Source organism: Rhinolophus ferrumequinum, chromosome 26 (genome assembly GCF_004115265.2).
Source record: "Rhinolophus ferrumequinum isolate MPI-CBG mRhiFer1 chromosome 26, mRhiFer1_v1.p, whole genome shotgun sequence".
Classification (NCBI taxonomy): Eukaryota; Metazoa; Chordata; class Mammalia; order Chiroptera; family Rhinolophidae; genus Rhinolophus; species Rhinolophus ferrumequinum.
This window is the reverse complement of record NC_046309.1, coordinates 11496101-11516274: the sequence shown is the minus strand read 5'-3', so window position 1 is coordinate 11516274 and position 20174 is coordinate 11496101. Positions and strand designations below refer to the sequence as shown.

Below are 20174 nucleotides of genomic sequence, written 5' to 3'. Positions count from 1 at the left end.
TTTACTCTGAAAAACAAGGGTAAATGAGTTTAGACATGGTCCACAGCCCTTTCCCAAATAAAATATATTTCTAATTGCAGAAATACATAAATTCTTTATCACAGATCCCAGTAGAGAAGGGCAGAGGAGCAGGAAAGGAAGGAGAAAGGAGCTAATTAGTAATTATTTTCACAGAGATGGGAGAGGAGTCAGGAAGTAAAATGTTACTTCTTAGGTTGGGAAAAACTAATCTCCAATGCTCCAATAAAACAAAATAAAATCTAACAATAAAATCATCACATTGGCCTTCTCAAATATTAAAATGTCATTTTCCACTGCCTTCAAAACAAGGTCTATAACATCAAGGGGCATATATATTTGCTACTTTATTAGGAGTGCCCTAATATTTCCATTTATTTTATCTCCTCCTGTTGGCTTCCTTTTTGCAAGTTGTACAGTGTTTAGAAAAAAGCCTACGAGATCAGTGTCCAAGAGCCATCTGATAGAAACAAACCAACAAAATAGAGTAGGCCAGTTAATCACCTTCTCCAACCACAGTGTGGAGAGATAAAAAAAATTCTGATACTATCGAGAATAATGGTGTTCCTGTTCATATTCTCAAGACGAATGTATTGAGATATGTCCTGTGAAATACTCGTACATCAGTATCTGTGTGTGACACAGTGTTTTGTTTGCTTCGGAAAATAAAGTATCGTGATTATAGAGATGGGAAAGTGATCTTTCCAATGAAGTCCCATGGGCACTAGACCCTGAATAATGGTTACAAATTGACTAGTTAGAAGAAAAAATATGTTAGAAGAAAAATATGTTATAAAAAGGGAACCATTTGCACAAAAACCTGAAGGTTGGGCTAAGAGCGAAGCATGTTTGGAGTATACTTAGGAAATCCCCAGGCTGAACTTTAGACTTCCTATCAAGGAATAGTAGGATATAAAGTATTATATGCAATAGAATATTTTCAAGGTTAGGAGTTTAGATTTAGAAAGATCTTAGAAGATTTTGGAGAGGAGAGGGAGCAAGGGACATTATTGCTTTATGAATGATAAAATATTAACAGTAATAATGAAATGAATAGCTAACACTTAGTGCTTATTATTGTGTCAGACACTAAATAACTAATCCTGATCATACTTGATGATATAGATGATGTTATTATCATCCCCATTTTCCAGATTTATAAACTGAGAAAGTGACCAGGTAACTTGTACAAGAAACACAAGTAGCCCATGAGAGAGTGCGTTTATGAACTGGGCCCAACCTAGTATATTAATCTCTGCATCAAGTTTGTTATTTTTAAGACCAAATAAAGGGGAGAAGAAAAGTTGAGAAACTACTTAGGAGTCTCTTGTGAGGTATCATGGCTGAGATTCTGAGGTACTGAAAATTAGTGATGACAGAGGAGGTCCACATGTGAGCCATTTTATGCAGAGCAAGATGTCTGTTGAGGTCCAACTCCAGCAGATTTAGAGAGAGAAACTCGTATTCCCTGCTGCAGAGATGGATCTCCCAACCAGGCTTGAATCAACTTGGTCCCAGGAACAATGGCCCTAATTCTCTAAGTGCAGCCACCAGCAATCCTTCTTTCCCTCAGGGACAATCATTTTCTTACTCCATTCATAGTTTTGTTTCTGGAAATGTTGCAGTCTGTAGACTATGTAAATAGTGCAATTGCTTTTCCATGAAAATGCATACAATTCCTATTGTACTGTGTGGACTCCCATTGGCCCTTAAGGGAAAAAAACGTAGCTTAGCATCACTGTGGGAGACGGAACATCTGCTTTGGAATCCAAGAGAAACTCTCCACATGGCTTCCCTCTAAAGCAGATTAGTAAGCAATTTATGAACAAATTATCCCAAGGGCTTTCTTGTCCACATGACTAAGAGTTGAATGTTCCCTAGAACCAATTTTATTATTTTAATGGCTACATGATATTCATTCTTTCTGGGATAGATTTCTAATGATAAAGGGAAGCTGTGGTTTCCTCTGAAATCTCTCTCCTTAGTTTCTTATTGTCTAGCCAAACCTCTCTGGGGATGTGATTCCCTGAAACTGTTTTTGTTTTCCCCACTCATCCATTTACCAAACATTTGTTTATCATTTCCCACGTACAGGGTCTTATAAGAAGCACCAGGTTTATAATAGGGAGCAAGGCACGGCCACGTCTTTCGAATAAGAGAAGAAGTAAAATAATTGTAAGTGCTAATGTAGAGCTAGTTGACAGTGTTAGGGACGGTCAAATGAGGCACATCCCACTCAGGAAAGGCTTCTTGCAGGAAATTACTTTTAAGCTGGGACTTGAAAGGTCTTACCCAATAAGGGGACTGGGCAGGGGAGTGGGTGGCTAATGATTGATTGTCATTCCAGGGAGAAGGAACAGCGTGTGCCCATGCAAAGAGGTAAAAGAATGATTGGACTGTCTAGGACTTCAATGATTGCAGCTCAAATGCCCATCCATTTATTGATTCACATAGCACAGTGTTCCAACGTGTGTTCCATGGCATTTTTTTCACAAGATATTAATACATATCCTGTGAGAAGAAATGTTCTCTGCTCAACTCATTTTGAGAAATATTGAAATAATCTAAGTTACTGGTTTCTTCACTACAACTTTTTTTTTTCATATACCAGTATAAACAGTGACTCAGCAAAAGAAGAATTGAGGGTATAACTTTTTCCAAACTTATTTGACAATGAAATGGTTTATTCCACAGAACGTCTTTTAACAACTCGTGGAACCAGTGTTGCATAGAACAGACTTTGTAAGTGCCAGTCTGGCATCATGGTAAGGTGTTAGCAACCCTGATTCCAAATTTTCTACACATAGCATTGAGAAGAAATCTGCAGGTGTTAGAACATATGCAGTTCAACCACATTAACTTTTGACCAGCCACTAGGATTTTAGAGACTGCTAAAATTAAGTTTGAAAGCCACCTCTAATATCTATAATATCCTGAGTCATGCCATTGAAGAAAGCAGTGGATTTTGTGCCAACCTCAGACAGGATTACATTTCGGTCTCCTGAGGATGTTTCCAAGAAAGGACCTAGATCAGCAGCATAGAGATAGTTCCAATGTCGCCTAAGCTTGTTTATGTTATAGTCAGGACATATTGTAATGTGAGCATTTCCTTACGTTCCCTATGCAGTAGTCCACTGGAGAGGACCAATGTTAAAGTAGATTTGCTGAGTTATATGGAACTCAATTTCTCTGCAAACCTCTTTGGATGGAGGACACATATGATTACACTGATGTTTTCCATATTCATTTGACAAAGATCAGCTTTCACACTAAGATAATTTTTTAACCAGTGAGTGAGGCAAACAAAATCTTTTCATCGTTTTTCCATTGTTATTACATAGGGTTACATAACATACATATCACAAAGCTGTTATATAACAGAGGGTTAGACGGGAGGCGGATCTTGAGAATGACACCTCTTATATTTTCTCTTTGATATAGATGGATGGACCCTCAATAAGGTCCACCCCTCCACCATTCTAGAAATAGATGGGAATAGAATCAGCTGATTTATGACTCATATTTAGGTAGTGATGGAAGTGAAAAGATCCCCTTTTTCAGCAAGCCCTGAACCGACCCCATTACTATTTTTTTTAAGTTGAAACTGTGTCTGTGACGCTACCAAAGCACTTCCTTATTTTGGCATTTTAAAAATAAGTATTAAATATCTTAGTCTTTAAATTTGTCTAGGTACTTTTTTTTTCTTCGAAGACTAAATTATTTATATTGATATGTTCCTATTCCCTAAAATAGTCTAAGCAATATGTGGATAGGCTCAATCCTGTTATCAATAGACTCTAAGCCAAAAGCACCCATTTCAATATAAGAGTACACGAAAGCAGTGTATTTCCCCGTTCTGCAAGGTCCTATGACAGGTTAGTGCAATTGCAAATTCTTCAACTGCCTGCTAGAGATAGGCCTCCTTTCTTCTCATGTCTTTGGTTCACCCATTAATATGTGTTTGGTCAATTAGGATCAACTATTTTTGCTCTTCTTTGATTTGCCTGATAATAATTTTGACAACGTTTATCTTGTTAAAAATTTGGTCTGAGTGTTCAAAGATATTCAGCTCAGAAAATGTCAAATAATGCTTCCCGTAATTCCTGGGGTATGTTCAATAAGGAGAAATTACATAATAGCATACATCTTATCTGGGCCTCTCTTACCCCGAGGAACCACTTCCAGTTGTAGGGTGAGTGGAGGTTTTATATTTGTTCAAAATCACTCTCATTGCATATGAAATATACCCATCCTATATTGGACTCTGTTTATTAGGACATTAATCCATTCATTCATTTATTGACTGAAATTCTACCTGTAATTTTATGCAAAATATCTAACACCCTTGTATTGAGTAAAACCAAAACAAACTGGCAAAACCAGAACAAACCAAACAAAAATGGTTTGTTCTTCTGCTTGAGAAATGTCGCTTAGATGTGTTTGATACAGTTTCTTAGTGTCTAAAGTATTTGTGGTTTTTTGGTTTTGGGTTTTTTTGGGTTTTCTCCCCCTCTTCTTTTTCTTCTCTTTTATTCTTTCCTACTTTCCCCTGAAGTCCATGTTCATAGCCCCGTTTCCAGAGTAGCATCAGGGGACTGTGTTCGAACAGCAGCAGCGCACCTTCAGAACTACTTTGTTTTGCTGCAGAGGGCCATTCAGAGGAGCCCCCTCTTGCTTCAGATGTATCCATCATCACTAGGCTTCTGTTTCTTTCTCCACCTTCTGGGGGCTGCACTGGTGGCTTACCCATTGTGCCCTACCGTTGCATATTCTGAAACCAGAGACTTCCCCGTGGCTTTCAAAATTAGAGGACAAAAGTGGGTTTGGAGAAAATCTCTCTCAAAGCTGTGCCCAGTCTCTCCTCTAGTCATTTGATTAACGTATCATTTATTGCACACCCAAAGTTTACGTAGCATGGTCATAGCAGCTGCATACCAACCCTCTGAGCCTTTCAAGTGAGTACATTTGCAGATGTATGTCATAGTGACCACAGGGGACTGGGGTAAGGCAAATGAAAACTGCACACAAGCAAGGACACATCAATTAGCACTGACATGACTATGTCCGGATCGGCCTCTTAAATTTACATCTCTCCTTTTTTAGTCATAACCAAATCGCCCTCCCTTAAACACACTCAGGCTTCAATGAAGTCCTTCTCTCTTTCAGGGACTGTATATAACACTCTTGACGTTTTTACTTTATTAAATTTTTTTTTACAAGCAAATAGGGAAAAAAACAAAGGTGCACAGGCTAGTATTAGAAGATTTTTCCCTTCTAGAGTGAGAAGGAATATTGTGTGCGTAAATCATACCTACAGATATCTCATATCCCCCCAATTTAAAAAAATACATACAACAATATATTATCTTCCAGGAAAGGCTCTTTGATATATATATATATATATATGTATATATATACATATATATATATATACACACACACATACATATATATACATATATGTACATATATATATATGTAAAATTTCAGATGTAGTCAGTCAAAGTGGTTTCTCATTGAAGAGGAAAGGAAATTGAAGGGAGGGGAAAAAAGTAAAGAAGACAGAAGAGAAGGAAGATGAGGTCGGGGAAGGAAAATGGAAGAGTGGAAGGAAGGGAAGGCAAGGAAATAAGTCTCATGACAGAATATATAATGGGATCATCTGTAGAAAAAGGAATTTAAGTGAATAATTAACAATTTGTATATTAATAGCAAACATTTTCTGGGAGCACACTCTCTGCTGGCCTATATGCTACGTATTCTACATACATTATCTCATTTAACACTTAGAACAATTTTAAATAGTTTCTTCATTTTGTAAAGGAGATAACTGAGATTGAGAAAGGTTAAGTGACTTGTCCAAGGTTATATAGGTCTAAGTTAGAATCCAATGGCATCGTCTGCCTCAAATCACCTCTGTCCTGAAGCCATTGCTTGCCTTAGAAGACCAGCAAAAAAGAGATAATAAAGTAAATATGTATATATTTATATATGTATATCAGGTTGAATATTATTATTGAATATTATATATAAGACCGAACTATATGTCATTGCCAGTTTGTCTTTCAAAATGGTCTAATACTGGAAATTTCATATGGTTCAGCCAAATAAATGTCTATACACGTACATGTTTTATATACAGAGACATACATTTATATATTCATAATAATAATTAACACTTCTTCAGTGCACATTAAGTTTAAGGGACTATTCTAAATGGTTTACATTTATCGTTTTACATAGTCTCCCCACCAAAACTATGAGCTTGCTACCATTTCCCCCACTTTATAAAAAAGAAAATGAAAACATGGAGAGATTATGTGACTTATTGAAAGTCACACAGGAAGTCATAGAGCCAGGATCTGGTCTTTATTAATCTGATTTTAATCCTGATTCTCTTGACCACAATCTTGACTCTATATTTTACATATTTATTTCTATACGTGTCAGAAAAATCCATGCTGGAGTAAATTAATTATTAAGGACTCAATAACATTTACTTTTTTATTTTTACTTTTTGCATCTTGCCTTCTTCCTCTGATAGATATTTATTATAAATATCTCTCCTATTTGATAGATCTTTATTTTGATTTAATTTTTAAAGTGATGAAGGTTAAAGCAGTTACTTAACTTGGTCAAGGTCACACAAGGATTTTTTTCTTTTTGTTTTTCAATTTGTTTCTTCTGACAGAATACAAGGCAAACACCCAGTTTGCTTGAGTTTTAAAAAGATATTCCCTTTGCCTCACTTGAATGACCAGTAAAGAAGGTCATACAATGATTAATGACTAAAGTGGAATTCAAACTTAGGTCATCAGGATCTAAGGACTCTTCCAATCTCAGTGTTATTCATGGTAAAAGCAAACCTGTGCAAAGCCAGGTGCCTAACTGAGAAGCAGTTTCCTTAGTGAGAATAAAATCTATCTTGTCCTGCAAGCTCACAGCTAAAGATAAGTATCAGTGATATTCAATATACCCCCATTAGTTTTTGTAAGGAGTTCAAGTGCCTCTGCATTTAGAGTTTACACTAATAATGTAATAGAAATGTGTGTTACCTTTTGACTCCTCTTTTATCCCCCACGTTTAAGCACACGTTTTAAAACCTAGCACTCTTTTCCATCCTTATCATTTTTGCCCCAGGTCTGTTATTTGCCATGGATCATTGTAGGTACCAGTCTCTCTGCTCCTGGTCTTGTCCCTTCAAATCCATTTCCTGCACAACGGTATCATAGATCTGCCTAAAATACAAATTTATTCATTGTACCTCCTTTTTTTAGGTCCCCATCCATTATAGCATAAAGTCTGAGTTTTGTAAGCAGGGCACAAGAGTATTCCATAACTTAACTTCTTTCTGACTCTCAGCCAACTCCTTTTACCTTTCCCAGACTCTGTTTTGTCCTTGCAGCACCACTGAACTTACGTGCACTGCACTTTCTTGCCTCTAAATTTGCAGACTGTTCCCTACCACATTACTGTGATCATACTTAATTTTTACAACAAATTCTTCAGGTGGGTACCAGAATTATTCCATTTGAGAACATTGCCAGGCTTGGGGGAGCTTTCTATAGCTACCATCTAGAGGTCAAGAGGAGGAGCACTTTTACAAAAATACTTACACACATTAACAGTCTGCTTGTTTTCTTTTCTCTGGTGGAAACACTTCCTCTGCCATGTCTACCTGATAGAACTATATGCATAACCAATTTTCAGTGATGTCATGTGAGGGGAACTTATCAAGCACAGTGTATCATGAAGGCAAACCATGGCCATTAAATAAATACCTTTTATAGACACGACGTTAAGTTCCTATGAAGTCACAATAACCCATTGGAAAGGTAGCTAGGTCAAACTCACCATCAGATACTATTATGATTACAAAAGTAGCAATGAATCTAGGTTGCTTTGCCATTGTAGGACATTTTATTGACTTCAGCCTAGAGACCAACCCCAAGGCACAGACAAGTTATTCGTTAAGATGTGCCTGCTCTTCCAAGTCAAGTTGATTCGGCTTCTCAGGAAGAGGGTTCACACACTGAACACATTGCTTAATATGTCAATATTTTCTGAGTTTGGACATTCTTTCTGATATCCAAAAACAAATCTCCATTCTGATTAGTTCATAGGCTCCTGACCCTTATCTGTTGACTACATAAGAAACAAACTTTATTTCAGTCCGAAAGAAGGAAGAATCATGGGGGAAAGGGAGGTCAGAGGGACAGGTGGCAGCGATGACCATATTCATAAGGAAAAACTTTGTCTGGATGCTTCCTTGACATGCGCTGCTCGTAGCTGATCACAGAACTAAGAGGAATGAAAGAAGCAACACAGATCAGCTTATCTGCAGCTGTCGTGTCCATGGGTGCAAACCAGCGTAAGTGGGTTCAGTATACTCAGTGATTAAACGCAGCCTAACCAAGACTTTAAATTTACATCTAACAAATAACTTGAAATATTCTTCCCATTCTGATAAATTCATGTCCATATAATAAACACAGGCACAGTCTCTATATTGCCTTAATTCAGGTGCACATTTGTAATTATCAAATTAATTCTAAGAAGCTCTACTGTTGGGCATAATATTGGTATTTTTCTCAAGCCTTTAGTTTCATTTTCTATCTGGACTCAGGTATTCATAATTAAAAATGTTGGTTTATTTGCAGTTGTGTTGATGGGGTCACTGGATTCTCCAGAGAACCAGAACTGAGAGGGTATATAGATATGGCTGTGTAGTTGATATTCGTTATTTGTGGATTCCATAGTTGTCAATTCACCGACTTGCTAAAATGTGTCTGTAACTCCCAAATGATCACTTGCGGTGCTTTCATGGTGGTGTCTAGATATTCATAGGGCAGTGACAAATTTGAGTCACCTGACACATGTTCCCAGTTATCAAACAAGGTAGTGCTTTGCCTTCTTCTGTCCTTTTCGTGCTCTATTTAATGCCATGTTGTTCACATTTTGGTGCTATTTGTTGGTGATGTTGCTGTTTAAAATGGTCACCAAGCATAGTGTTGTCTAGTGTTCTAAGGCTGTGAAGTGCCAGATGGAGAAAATACGTGTGCTATATAAGCGTCGTTCAGGCATGAGTTACAGTGCTGTTGGTTCTGGGTTCAATGTTAACGAATCACCAATATGTTAAATAAGATGTCTTTAAACAGAAACACACACAAGGCTGTAGTTTGATTAGTTGACAGAAATGAGTCGTGATCAGAGGCTTGCAGGAACCTAATGCTATATTTCAAGTAGGAGCAGTGGTTCAGTATTCACTAATTTACTGCTCATGTGGACTTAATAAAACATTACTGCAAATAACAAGAATCAACAGTATGCATCTATCTATCATCTATCTATCTGTCTGTCTATCTAACATCTATCTATCTATCTATGATCTAACTAGCCATCTGAAGAGATTAATTTTAAAGCATTGCTCATGCATTTGAGGGCATTGGCAAGTCTGAAATCTGTAGAGCAGACCAGCAGGCTAGAAACCCAGACAGGAGCTAATGCAGCAGTTTTGAATTTCTTCTTCTCCCAGAAACCTCAGGTTTTGCATTTAATGGCTTCAACTGATTAGGTGAGGCCCACCTGCATTATTGAGATAAATCTCCTTTATTTAAATTAACTGATTGTAGATGTTAACCACATCTACAAAATACCTTCAGCGCAACATCTAGGTTCATATTTGATTAAATAACTGGGTACTGTAGCCGAACCAGTTGACCTAAAATTAATCATCACAGTTACCATAGATATTGATGGGCTTAGAGAGAGCCCAGGGCACTGTGTGGTGTTTTTATTTATAGAAGTGAGTTATAACTGGAGAGAGAGAGAAGAGAGAGAAGAGAAAAGAGAAGAGAAGAGAAGAGAAGAGAAGAACATGAGAAGTGAGAAGTGTTTACATGATCGGGAACTAAAGCTTTGCTATTAGACTCCCTTGATTTCAAGTCTGCAACACCACTAGCTGGCACTGGGAAACGTACTTACCTCTATGTGCCTTAGTTTTCTTATCTGTAAAAGGGAGGATAGACCCATGACACTGGGACTATTCTTTATAGATATTCCAAAAATGTTAGCCCTTCTCAGCACTAGCTCCCTGCGGAGAGTGGAGAGTGACGAGGCCATGGGTATGCACAGACTCCACTGAAGATGAAACCACAGCCCCTTAGCAGGCATATGGAGAAGCGCTCGGGCTGACGTGATGGGAAAGTAGCCAGCGCTAGCCCAGTGGCTCTCTGCTTGTCACCTTAATCAACCCACTCTAGGAAGAACATGGGAATGGGCTGGGTGCAAGGTTTTGACCCGATTTCATCAATACAGAAAAGCTTTCCCATAGGTTAGCCATAGAATTCGTATTTCTAAGTTCTAGGACCAAGGAACTATAACCCCAAAGCAGAGAGCAGTAAGTGTGATGGGAAATGCAGATCCCAGATGATTTCCATGACTGATTTCTTTTTACAAAAGAAGTGCTCACAAAACCAGTCTGCACAGCAGCCACAGCCACCAACTGAAAAGTGAAAAATTCACTCAATCAGGATATACACACAGTGCAAACAACCAGGGTGACCACATTTCCACTGGTTGTTTTAAAGGTTGCTTGCTTCTATGTGACTGTTGCGATGGCATGAAAATACAAAAGACTCCATAAGGAAAGGTGAAATCAGGACCTTGCATTTCCAAACACTCTCTCTGCCTCCCTGACTGTACCTGTTGCCGGGGACCAACCTCTTCCCTGACCTCCCCCATCACAAAGTGACAGGCCTTGGGGAGAATGAGGGGACATTCTAACGTAAAAATAAACCTGTCATTTTTATAGTCAGAAGTGTCAGAGCTCAAACATCAATGGTGATTCAGGAGAGTCAGTAATGTATTTTGTGTCTGTGCCTGCTGACACTTAGTGGTTATTTTGTATATCAAAGTTATTTCCAAGTTGTTCTTGCATTTTACTCTAATCGATATATCTGTGGCTTAGAAATACTATTTCAACCTTGCTGGGCCACACTACATAAGCCACATCAATTCCTTATTTAATATTGAGGCATTTATTTGATTATATGAGTATAATATTCACTAAAGTGCCATCTCCTTTCCAACAGAGACACATTTAGCTTTATTGTCTTTACTCAAATAATTGTCATAATTATTGGATTATTTTTCAAGTTGTGTATGATGAAAGCACTACACTAAATATTTTGGATATGATTTTTTTTGTTTATAAGTATCTTAAATTTTGTGATGAAAACTAAGTTATGACTGAAACTAGATCCTATACAATCTCAGTGAATTCATAGAGTGAGGTAGTTGTTTCCATTGGGAGGAGTGGCTGTGCACATTTATGTGCTTATTCGTTATTTTGGAAAACTTTCAGTTCTGTACAGGATAAATTTGGAGGCAAGAGAATAACCACCAATTATTGTAATAATCCTCATTTAAAGGCAAGAAGGCTGTGAGATAACATGAACATTAGTAAATAAGGAAGCATAAATTTTAATTACTGTATCAATTATTTGTACAAGAAATTGGCCAGGTGTTAACTAATAGCTTTCACACGTGAATATATGCTATATACATTATGTAGAGGTGACCAAATACAAATTAATGTTTTTATTTTATTAACATATTCCCTCTATATGGATTATGTACATATGCATATATCATAATTAGAAATATGGTGACAAAAAGATTCTATTCATTGTTCAACTAAAAATAAGTAAGGTCAATCTTAGCAAGATATATATAAATATATATACACAATCACAGGTCTATAATAATTTCATGTTGGATATTATGAAGAAAACTACAAGACATCATAGAGAGACAAAAGCGAAAACTTCAATGAATGGATAACACTCTGTGTAGGAAGACTTAATATGAGATAGCTGTTAATTTTTCCCAAGTAATTTATAATGGTCCAATAAAAATGCCATAAGGATAAAGGGGTTCACAGAATATTCTAAAGTTTATATTAAAATAGCATGAAAATATAATAAAGATGATTAAAAACAGTACACTAATAAATGGGATTTCTAATTAGAGCCTCTAAATGTGTTATAAAATTACAATAGGAGAAATAATGTTACTGGTACAGGATAAAAAAAAAAAAATAACATAAAGTAGAATGGAAAGCCCAAAAATAGACCTAAGGTAATGGAATTATTTAGTAGATGATAGAATTAGCTTTTCAAATTGGTGGAAAAAGTGTTAGTTCAATAAATGTTCCTGGAGTGATTTTTAACTATTTTGAAAAAATAAATATTAAATCTCTTTATATATTATTCTCAAATATATCCATTTAAATTATAGCTTCATGTATAAAATATGTGAAATAATTAAAGGAGATTATCTTAAATACTTATTTGGAGTAGAGAGACTCTGAATGTTTGAAGGCTATCATTAGGTTAAATATTAACAGAGATGACACGTGCAAAAATCCCCTGTGTGTCAAAAAAAAAAGGCAAACAAAAAAACACCAATTGTCAATAACAAAAAATGCAAAACTTCACAAATCAATAAAATAATAGCTAAAGCTTCAAACAGAATATTTTACTTATCTGATTTATAAAAGTTTTTCTAAATCATAATTCTTATTTTTATTAACAGCTATAGGAAAGTAACATAAGCATCCATTGCTGGTGGGATTTTACCACCAAAGACAGCAAGTGTATATAATTGTGGCCAGTGATCCAATTTTTTTAGGAATTTATCCTAAGAGAGCAATCAGAAATCCATTTTAAAAATTATATACAAGGACGTTCATCACACCATTGTTTGTTAGAGTGAAAAATTGGAAATGGCCTGAGTCATAAAGCGAGGATTGTTAAATTACAGTATGGCCACAAAACTAAATACAATGTGCCTATTAAAATGATGCATTAGAAGATTATCTAGTGTCATAGAAAAATGTCCGTGTTTATCTTTATTTGAAAATGTTGTAAGGCAGTAACTGCCAAAGGTCATAAAGTGAGGGCCCACAGGCCAAATCTGTCCATACACAGATGTGTTTTTCTCACTTGTCAGTGTTTTATGATGTTGAGCCAAGATTTAAAAATTGGGAGAATACACATAAAAATCCGGATTCCAGTGTATCTTTACACTTCTAAATACCTGACAACTCCATGTCCACATTCCCGCCTCAGCTAGGAACTGACTAGTGGAGTAGCTGCCAGCTACCCCAGTTCTGTGCCTCTCCAACACCTACCAATCATGCAACTTGTACACCTTCACTTACACCCAACCTGTTTCTCTCACAAGTTCCCTGCCTGGCCCCAGGGAGACAATGAATTGATGTATACCATGTGATGGAAAACTTTTAAAGTTTGTATGTGTACGTAGGTGAGTGTATTTATCGCATTGCATAGTATTTATTGCACAGGGAGTGTATTTATTGCCCAATATATGTATGTAAGTAGATGTATGACAAAATTTCAACACCAGTAAAAGTTCACAGGTGCCTCCACCTGGACTGTAGGGTCTTTGACAACAGGAAACAACTCAATATTGTTCATTACTTTATCTCCTGAAGTTAATGAGAAGATAATTATCTGTTGGTCAAATAAAGAGCTGGTTTCTTCTGGTCTGATTTTGTAATTTTGTTTAGATTCTTGGCCTCCAAGGGAAGTCATCAAAATGCCCTTCCTTACCCTTTGCAAATTAGTGCATATCTCAAACAGACCCTCTCCAGAGCTTTCCTTCCATCTCCCTCCCTCCGGGCAGGAATACTTAGGCAGCGATTATAGTGATGCTATACAGCCAGCATTTAAGTCACTGGGTCACTGGTTCTAGTCTGTCCACTAAATAAGTCCAGCATGAAGTCATCGGCACAGAGGTGTCAGTTAACTGAGGAATCAGACAGCCGAAGAGACCAGACTGGGCGAGAAAAGCACTCTTATCCCAAGGACAAACCTTTGCTCGGACCCTGGAGAGAATACTCAAATGAACTTGCCAAGTAAATTACTTTCCTTCTCTAATATATGATCTCTTGCTCCAGTGCTAAAGCCACTTTTTAATGAGTTGGAAGGTAAATACGGAACTAGATTGAGAGAATTAGTTCATGCCGGTACATTTTCAATATTGCGAGTGAAATGAAGACACAGATAGCAATTTGAATCTAATTTTCAAGCTGGCAGGACTGAAGGTTCACAGAGGGAAGCTGAGACATACCAGGATATTGGTGGTGGGAGGTATGGTGATGATAATAAAGCAAACCAGGTAAACAAAGCAGAGGTCGTACTCTTCCGTGAGACTAGCAGAACCCAAATAGTATAAATTCAAGAGAGATGAGGCGTTTAGGAAAATATAGATCCAAGGCAGAAATCAGTAAGGCCATCTCTGACCCAATCAGCATCACATGAATCCTAAGAAAATTAAAGTAAAATTAGATCCTAGAAGGCTTTTAGAGCTGAAAGAGACGTTAGAGTCACATGTTCTCACTGCCACAGAGGACAGAAATCAAACTCAGGGAGGTTAAATACCATCTCCTGGATGAGAATGCAGACAATTTAATATCACAGACCCTGCTCTTTGCCTGAGTTCAGACCAGCACCGCTGTTTCAAAACAAATAGATCCATAAGAAATGGCGGGGGTAGAGTGGTTACTTTCTGTTGCCAGTATGCTGAGTTCCTGAGTAAGACACCACCTTGCATAATTAAGCATTTTGTTCTGGGGATGAAACGTTAAAAAATCCATCCCAGATAGCACCGCCAAGTTCCTAAATTAAAAAAGGAAAGAGACACACCGTGGAGAAAACAGTAGGACCAGCTACTAGCCAGCTAAAAGAGAAAAGGTGGTTTGTATGAAAGGAAAGGTCTCAATAAGCCCCCTCAGATTCATTCTAGTGCAGAGGTCAGGCAGTATCAACTCCCTAAAATTAGAGGGATACCCTCACGTAGATAACTTGATGATCTGGGGCTGAGGCTTATTTCACACAGTAAGTTTGTTTCATTTAGTCATTAAATTGTCCCATGAACATTCTTTCATATTCATTATCCCCCTTTCTATTTTTTGTTTTGTTTTGCATCAGATAGCCTAGCAATGGAAAGTATTTGAATCATTAATAATGCTATTTACTGTTTATCATCCTTCAAAGTGCGTTAATAGTTAAACAGCAGTCATATATGGCACGTTTTTGCTGTGGATATTTATAATCTGATGCCGTTTATTCTCCATAACAGGATATGTAAACACAATACAGCAGGTGCTCCCTTCCCAATATGTGGAGACTTAGGTTTTGTTTCTGGTTAATGTTAGTGAACAAGAAACAGGTATTAACAAATGTATTTACTATAAACTTGTACAGAGTCCAGTAATAAATGGTGATTATTTAAATGTAAGAGATTGTGACTTTGTGAAAATTGTTATTGTTTGGCATAAGTAGAAGAAATCTATGCAAGTCCCATGAGCTTACGAAATTCAAGAATATACTTTCTAAATAACAGAAAGTAGTCAAACTGTAGTTCAAACAGATCTCTGGTGTCGTTGACAATTTTACAAACTGTGAAAGTAATTCTTCTACCTCTCCTCCGTCCCTAGCCAGAGAAAACTTTTCGCTTTTACTTAAGTTTATGAATAAAGGCTGGGGAGCATGGCTTAGATTAAGTCCCTTTGTGAGAATTAGCTCATTTAATATTTGAAATGGACCTGCTGGACCCGGGTTGTCACTACATAAGCAATGAGAAAACTTATTCTTGGAGAATTTAGAAACTTACTGAAAATTTGGAGCAGGCTTATGGACCCAGACTGGAGTTTGGGGTGATTGAAGGGAAGATATTCAAAGCTACTCATGGTGGGAAAATCGAGTCCAGCCAGGGGGGAATCCAGACAGAAACAATGATGCAGGCAACGAGGATGGTTGATTTGAAATTGAAATCCAGTGAAAGATACTGGTCTATGAGATGACTCTAGATGGCAGCTTGGTTGATGATACTGACAGTTTAGTCTAGTTTTTGACGTTAAGTCGTCTTCATTGCCCTGAAGCTCTCAATCTCCATTACTCCTTAGGTCCTCTGCCATACTGCCTTCTTCATACTCAACAGATACTCCAAAACCAACCGAATCTTCTCACACCCCTCCATTCTGTACGCAAGATTAGTTCTGGGGCCATTCTCACCCAGTTCCTGTTGATTCCATTCTTGCCTCACCAAGGATTACGTATTGCTCTTAAGTATTTAGATCACTCACGAGGGTCTTCTTCCTTCAGCTTACATCAGCCTTATGACAGTAAAACAAAGTAGAAAAAAAAGAAAAAATAACTCAACCAAATATTTTCAAGGGCTTTCCCTAACTACTTTTCCCTCAAATTATCTTTTTTCCCCCCTACTTTGTCTTACTGTCAAGTAACAAAATAGGGGCTGTCTGTCCACCTCGTTGCCCTATTACCCACCCCAATCCTGAGCATATACAAGACTGCCTTTCATGATTTCTTATTCTCTGGCTTTTATATTGGAAAATTTCCCTTCTATTTCATTTTGTTGAAAGTAATTCATAATTTTGTTTTTGACAAGAGATATGCAATTCGTACTAAGAATCATAAAAGCTAGCTATAGGTTGGGTGTTAAAAACTTGGTTATAAAACTTGGAATTATATTTAAACAGAAACTAAACTTTATTCAAGTGGTTTCCAATCTTTATTTTAAAACACAGTTGGGGAATTTGAGGATGTACTGGGCACTGTGCCAAACATAATGAAAAACCACCCCATCCTACTTTACACTCCTTGCCCCCACCATGCCAGTTTTTGGTATTTCTGTAGTCTAGCTAATTTCTCCTTTCCTCTTACACAGGGCTGTATTATTGTAACTTACTGTTTTGTACACAACGTCATTTGTTATTTTAATAACAGTACTGAAAAGGGAAAAAAAAAAAAGCACAAAAAAACATGGAGTCAAGCTGTCACCTTCAGTTTTAAAAGCAACCAACAAGGGAAGAGCCAGAGTTAGGCTGCTCACAAGATACATTGCTAAATGCAGACACAGAGCTGGGGACACTTTATCATGAAAGATGAAGAGGTGGCCCACAAATGAGTGTGTTCTTGGAACTCTTTGGCTCAGTGTTCCCATCCTGATAGCCAGGCGTGAACCATAGTGAATGAAGACTGCCTGAGAGATACCTAGACCGCATATCCAGGCTTCGGACAAGAATTGAGCCATCACACACTGTAGAGAGTCTCCTCAGCGGGTTTTGGGCTGTCTGATCTCCAATGACTATCAATACAGTAGGGCTGAATCCCTCGTCTTGTTGTTGGAGGTCAGCTCAGCCAGGTCATGATCCCTGGATTCTAAGATGATGACGCTATGCCTCCTTTCGGTGGAGTAGTATTTCCAGATAAATGTTTTGTCGTCACCATATCATACATAGTTAAGTTTCTTCCTTCTAGCCAGTCATGGCAGAAGAGTAACATGACCTTAGAGACTGGCAAATTGGCCTCTTGTGGTGGTTCCTCAGAGAACCCATGTCAGACATCTCCTACAGGTCACTCAAAATAGGACAGATGAGGGAGAGAGTGAATACACGTGTAGAAAATAAGGATTTGGGGAAAAAGATTGGCGAAATCAAGAGATATAAGCATGGGTAAGCAAGAAAAGGCTTAAAATAACTCACTCAAGAAAACTAGAGTTTGGCGTAATGAATACCCTATTTTGTTCTTATAAGGTATTTGTTTTTGATGAGCAGAACTGCTAAGATGAAATTTGAAAAATAGTTGTTTCTTTGAAAACAGCACTTAGAGTGATATAGTAAATGGGAGTCACAGATTAATTTTATACACTCGTATTCTTAGAACATGTGACCACATTGCTCTAAACACTCACAAGTGAACACAGAATAGAATTTTGCTATTTTCATATTTGTTGTTAACAGTAAATCTCTTAGTTTCATTATTTGTTCCAAATTTATATAGGGCAGTAATTTTTCATAGCCCCTCAAAAAATTCATGTTCTCCTCCAACATAAACTAATTTTCCTTCAGCTAAAATATAAGTATAGAAGCACTAAATAATCTTTCTTTAGATGTATACAGCAGGAACTTTAAATGGAAGTTTACTTGTCTGTAACCTTCTGACCTTTTGGTTAGGAAGAGAATTAGTGACTGATTTTTAGATTGAAGTGTTTTGAAATTTAGACTGAAGATTCTTACCATCTCAGCTGTAAGAATCAGGACACCATCGATGATTAGGAGACTTCCCAGATTCTTAAGATGAATGGAAACAAATAACAAAAATGGCGTAGAATACAAAATAAAAATTGCTTCAAATTGCTTTCTTAGTTTCTTGGGAGAAATAGAATGCATCCTTCATTCCCTTTTGTTTCTCTCCCTCCCTCTCCTTCCCTCCCTCCCTTCCTTTCTTCTTCTTCTTCTTCTTAATGCTCTGCTTGTTGGTTAGAACCATTTGTTAAATGATAATGAAGTTAGTAATAGTGACTACTTAATGAACACCTGCTAGGAGCCTTGTGTATTGTGTATATTTAAAAAAAAAAAAACAGTTCTGAACGGTAAATTTTATTTCCCACATTTTTTTAGATATAGAAAGTGGGTCAACAGATTTAAATTCACACAACTAAAAACTAGCAAAGATGGACTTCAGTCTCAGGTTTAACTACAAAGCTTTGTCTACTGCATCCAGAGATCCATCGTAGTTATCTATGTATAAAAGTGACAGAAAGATGAGCTGGACCACCCTTACGGAACAAGAAGTCCAGCCCTTCTCGTCCGTCTCTTGGGAGGTTAGCCAAGCCTGGTGGGCTTTTGCTTCTCTCTACCTCAAGAGGAAGTGATACTTCATGAGAAATTTTCCTTAGATTCTTAACCTTTTAAGAGCAGAGTCATTGTTTCTTTCTTTTCTTCTTTTGCGTGTTATCATCACTTCTTCCTCAGCTAACACGCTTGGCACATACTTGCACATAGGGTTTGGTGAAGGAGCTCATGGCAAATACGCTTAGCTTCCTATTTTCATTTTTCTTGTTTCAGAGATAATTATGTACTTATAGAATCCTACCCTAATGAGTTCTCTTTGAGATCCAGCTAGATATACTCCTGTCCCAGCAGATAACACGAAGTAAAACTGCTTTGCTGATGGTACAGGTGTGCTTGAAGGAAAAAAAGTGAAAAATCCTGCTTAGCAGATTTGTGCACAAGTCCCAATCCATTCAGAGTCTATTTGAAGGTCTTCCCTTCTCATGCATTATTTAGGAACAGACATTGTAATTAAACACCTTTACAATGTGAACTGCTCAAAGTTTAGCTGCTTTTTACTAGATGACATGGTGGAGCTGGGGATATTTACTAGCTGACATGGTATAATTGAAGGGAAGTGTCATTTTTGTCTAGCTTTTACACTGGGCTCATTTCACCATGGAACCTCCCTCCTGGGGCAAGGAAAAGATTAGGGGTTGTAATTTTAGCTCAGTCTGAATGAGATCTGATTTTTCAAAATGTCTGAAGGTGACAAGGAGTAGGAGTATTGAAATATTTAAATAAGTTTGAACTAATGGTGTTGAGAGAGGAAAGGGGGGTGGGGGAAGACACGGCTGCAGCGGCGTGTGATGTCATATAGCACATATATTAAATGATGTGATTCCCCGGTGGTTATCAGGAAGAAAATGGTTTTATTTCAAGCAAGTAAGAGAGCTGATTGTCCTGATTTACCACATAAAGTTCTTCATTCTCTCCAACCAACTCTAAATTAGTGCTTCAGATACTAAAATCTTTGCTGAGTTGATGCATCTTTTTATGTTCCCTCATCTCAATTGCCATTAGATCATTTAGTAAAGACTTTAATCTTCTCCGTGCTCTCGTTTTTTTCAAGTTTTAGTAGGATAACACTGTGGTCATTTTGCTCAGTTCTAGAAATAGGCTGCAATCAGACGCTGAGGAAACAATCATTTTGTCTTTCGATTGGAAACAATAAAAATAGTCGCTGCCCATTACTCTCTACACTTCATTACTATTTTATTTTTATAGCCTCATTGAATCTGGTGTGAATAATAAGTATATGAGGTCTGTGTCATTTCTGTCATTGAAAAGTCAAAGGACCCTTAGTTTAGCCTTACAGAGGTGAATTCTTTTCTTGGGACTCTATACCTCACATTCTAGGAATTGTTACCAGAAGGATGATGGCGTGTGTTAAGCTTATGCTTACGGGTGCGTTTGTTGTAAGAAGTGATAA

At 37.3% G+C, this 20174-nt stretch overlaps 1 protein-coding gene and 1 non-coding gene across 3 annotated transcripts in view; one reads left to right on the top strand and one right to left on the bottom strand.

Moving 5' to 3' along the window:
• The window catches only part of CHRM2 (cholinergic receptor muscarinic 2), a 121239-nt gene that overhangs the window by 89390 nt on the left and 11675 nt on the right, over window positions 1–20174 (top strand). The gene's annotated exons all lie outside the window — the stretch shown is intronic.
• LOC117018363 (small nucleolar RNA SNORA27) lies at window positions 6692–6818 on the bottom strand. Its single transcript, XR_004422223.1, has one exon. It is a non-coding gene; the product is annotated as a small nucleolar RNA SNORA27 (small nucleolar RNA).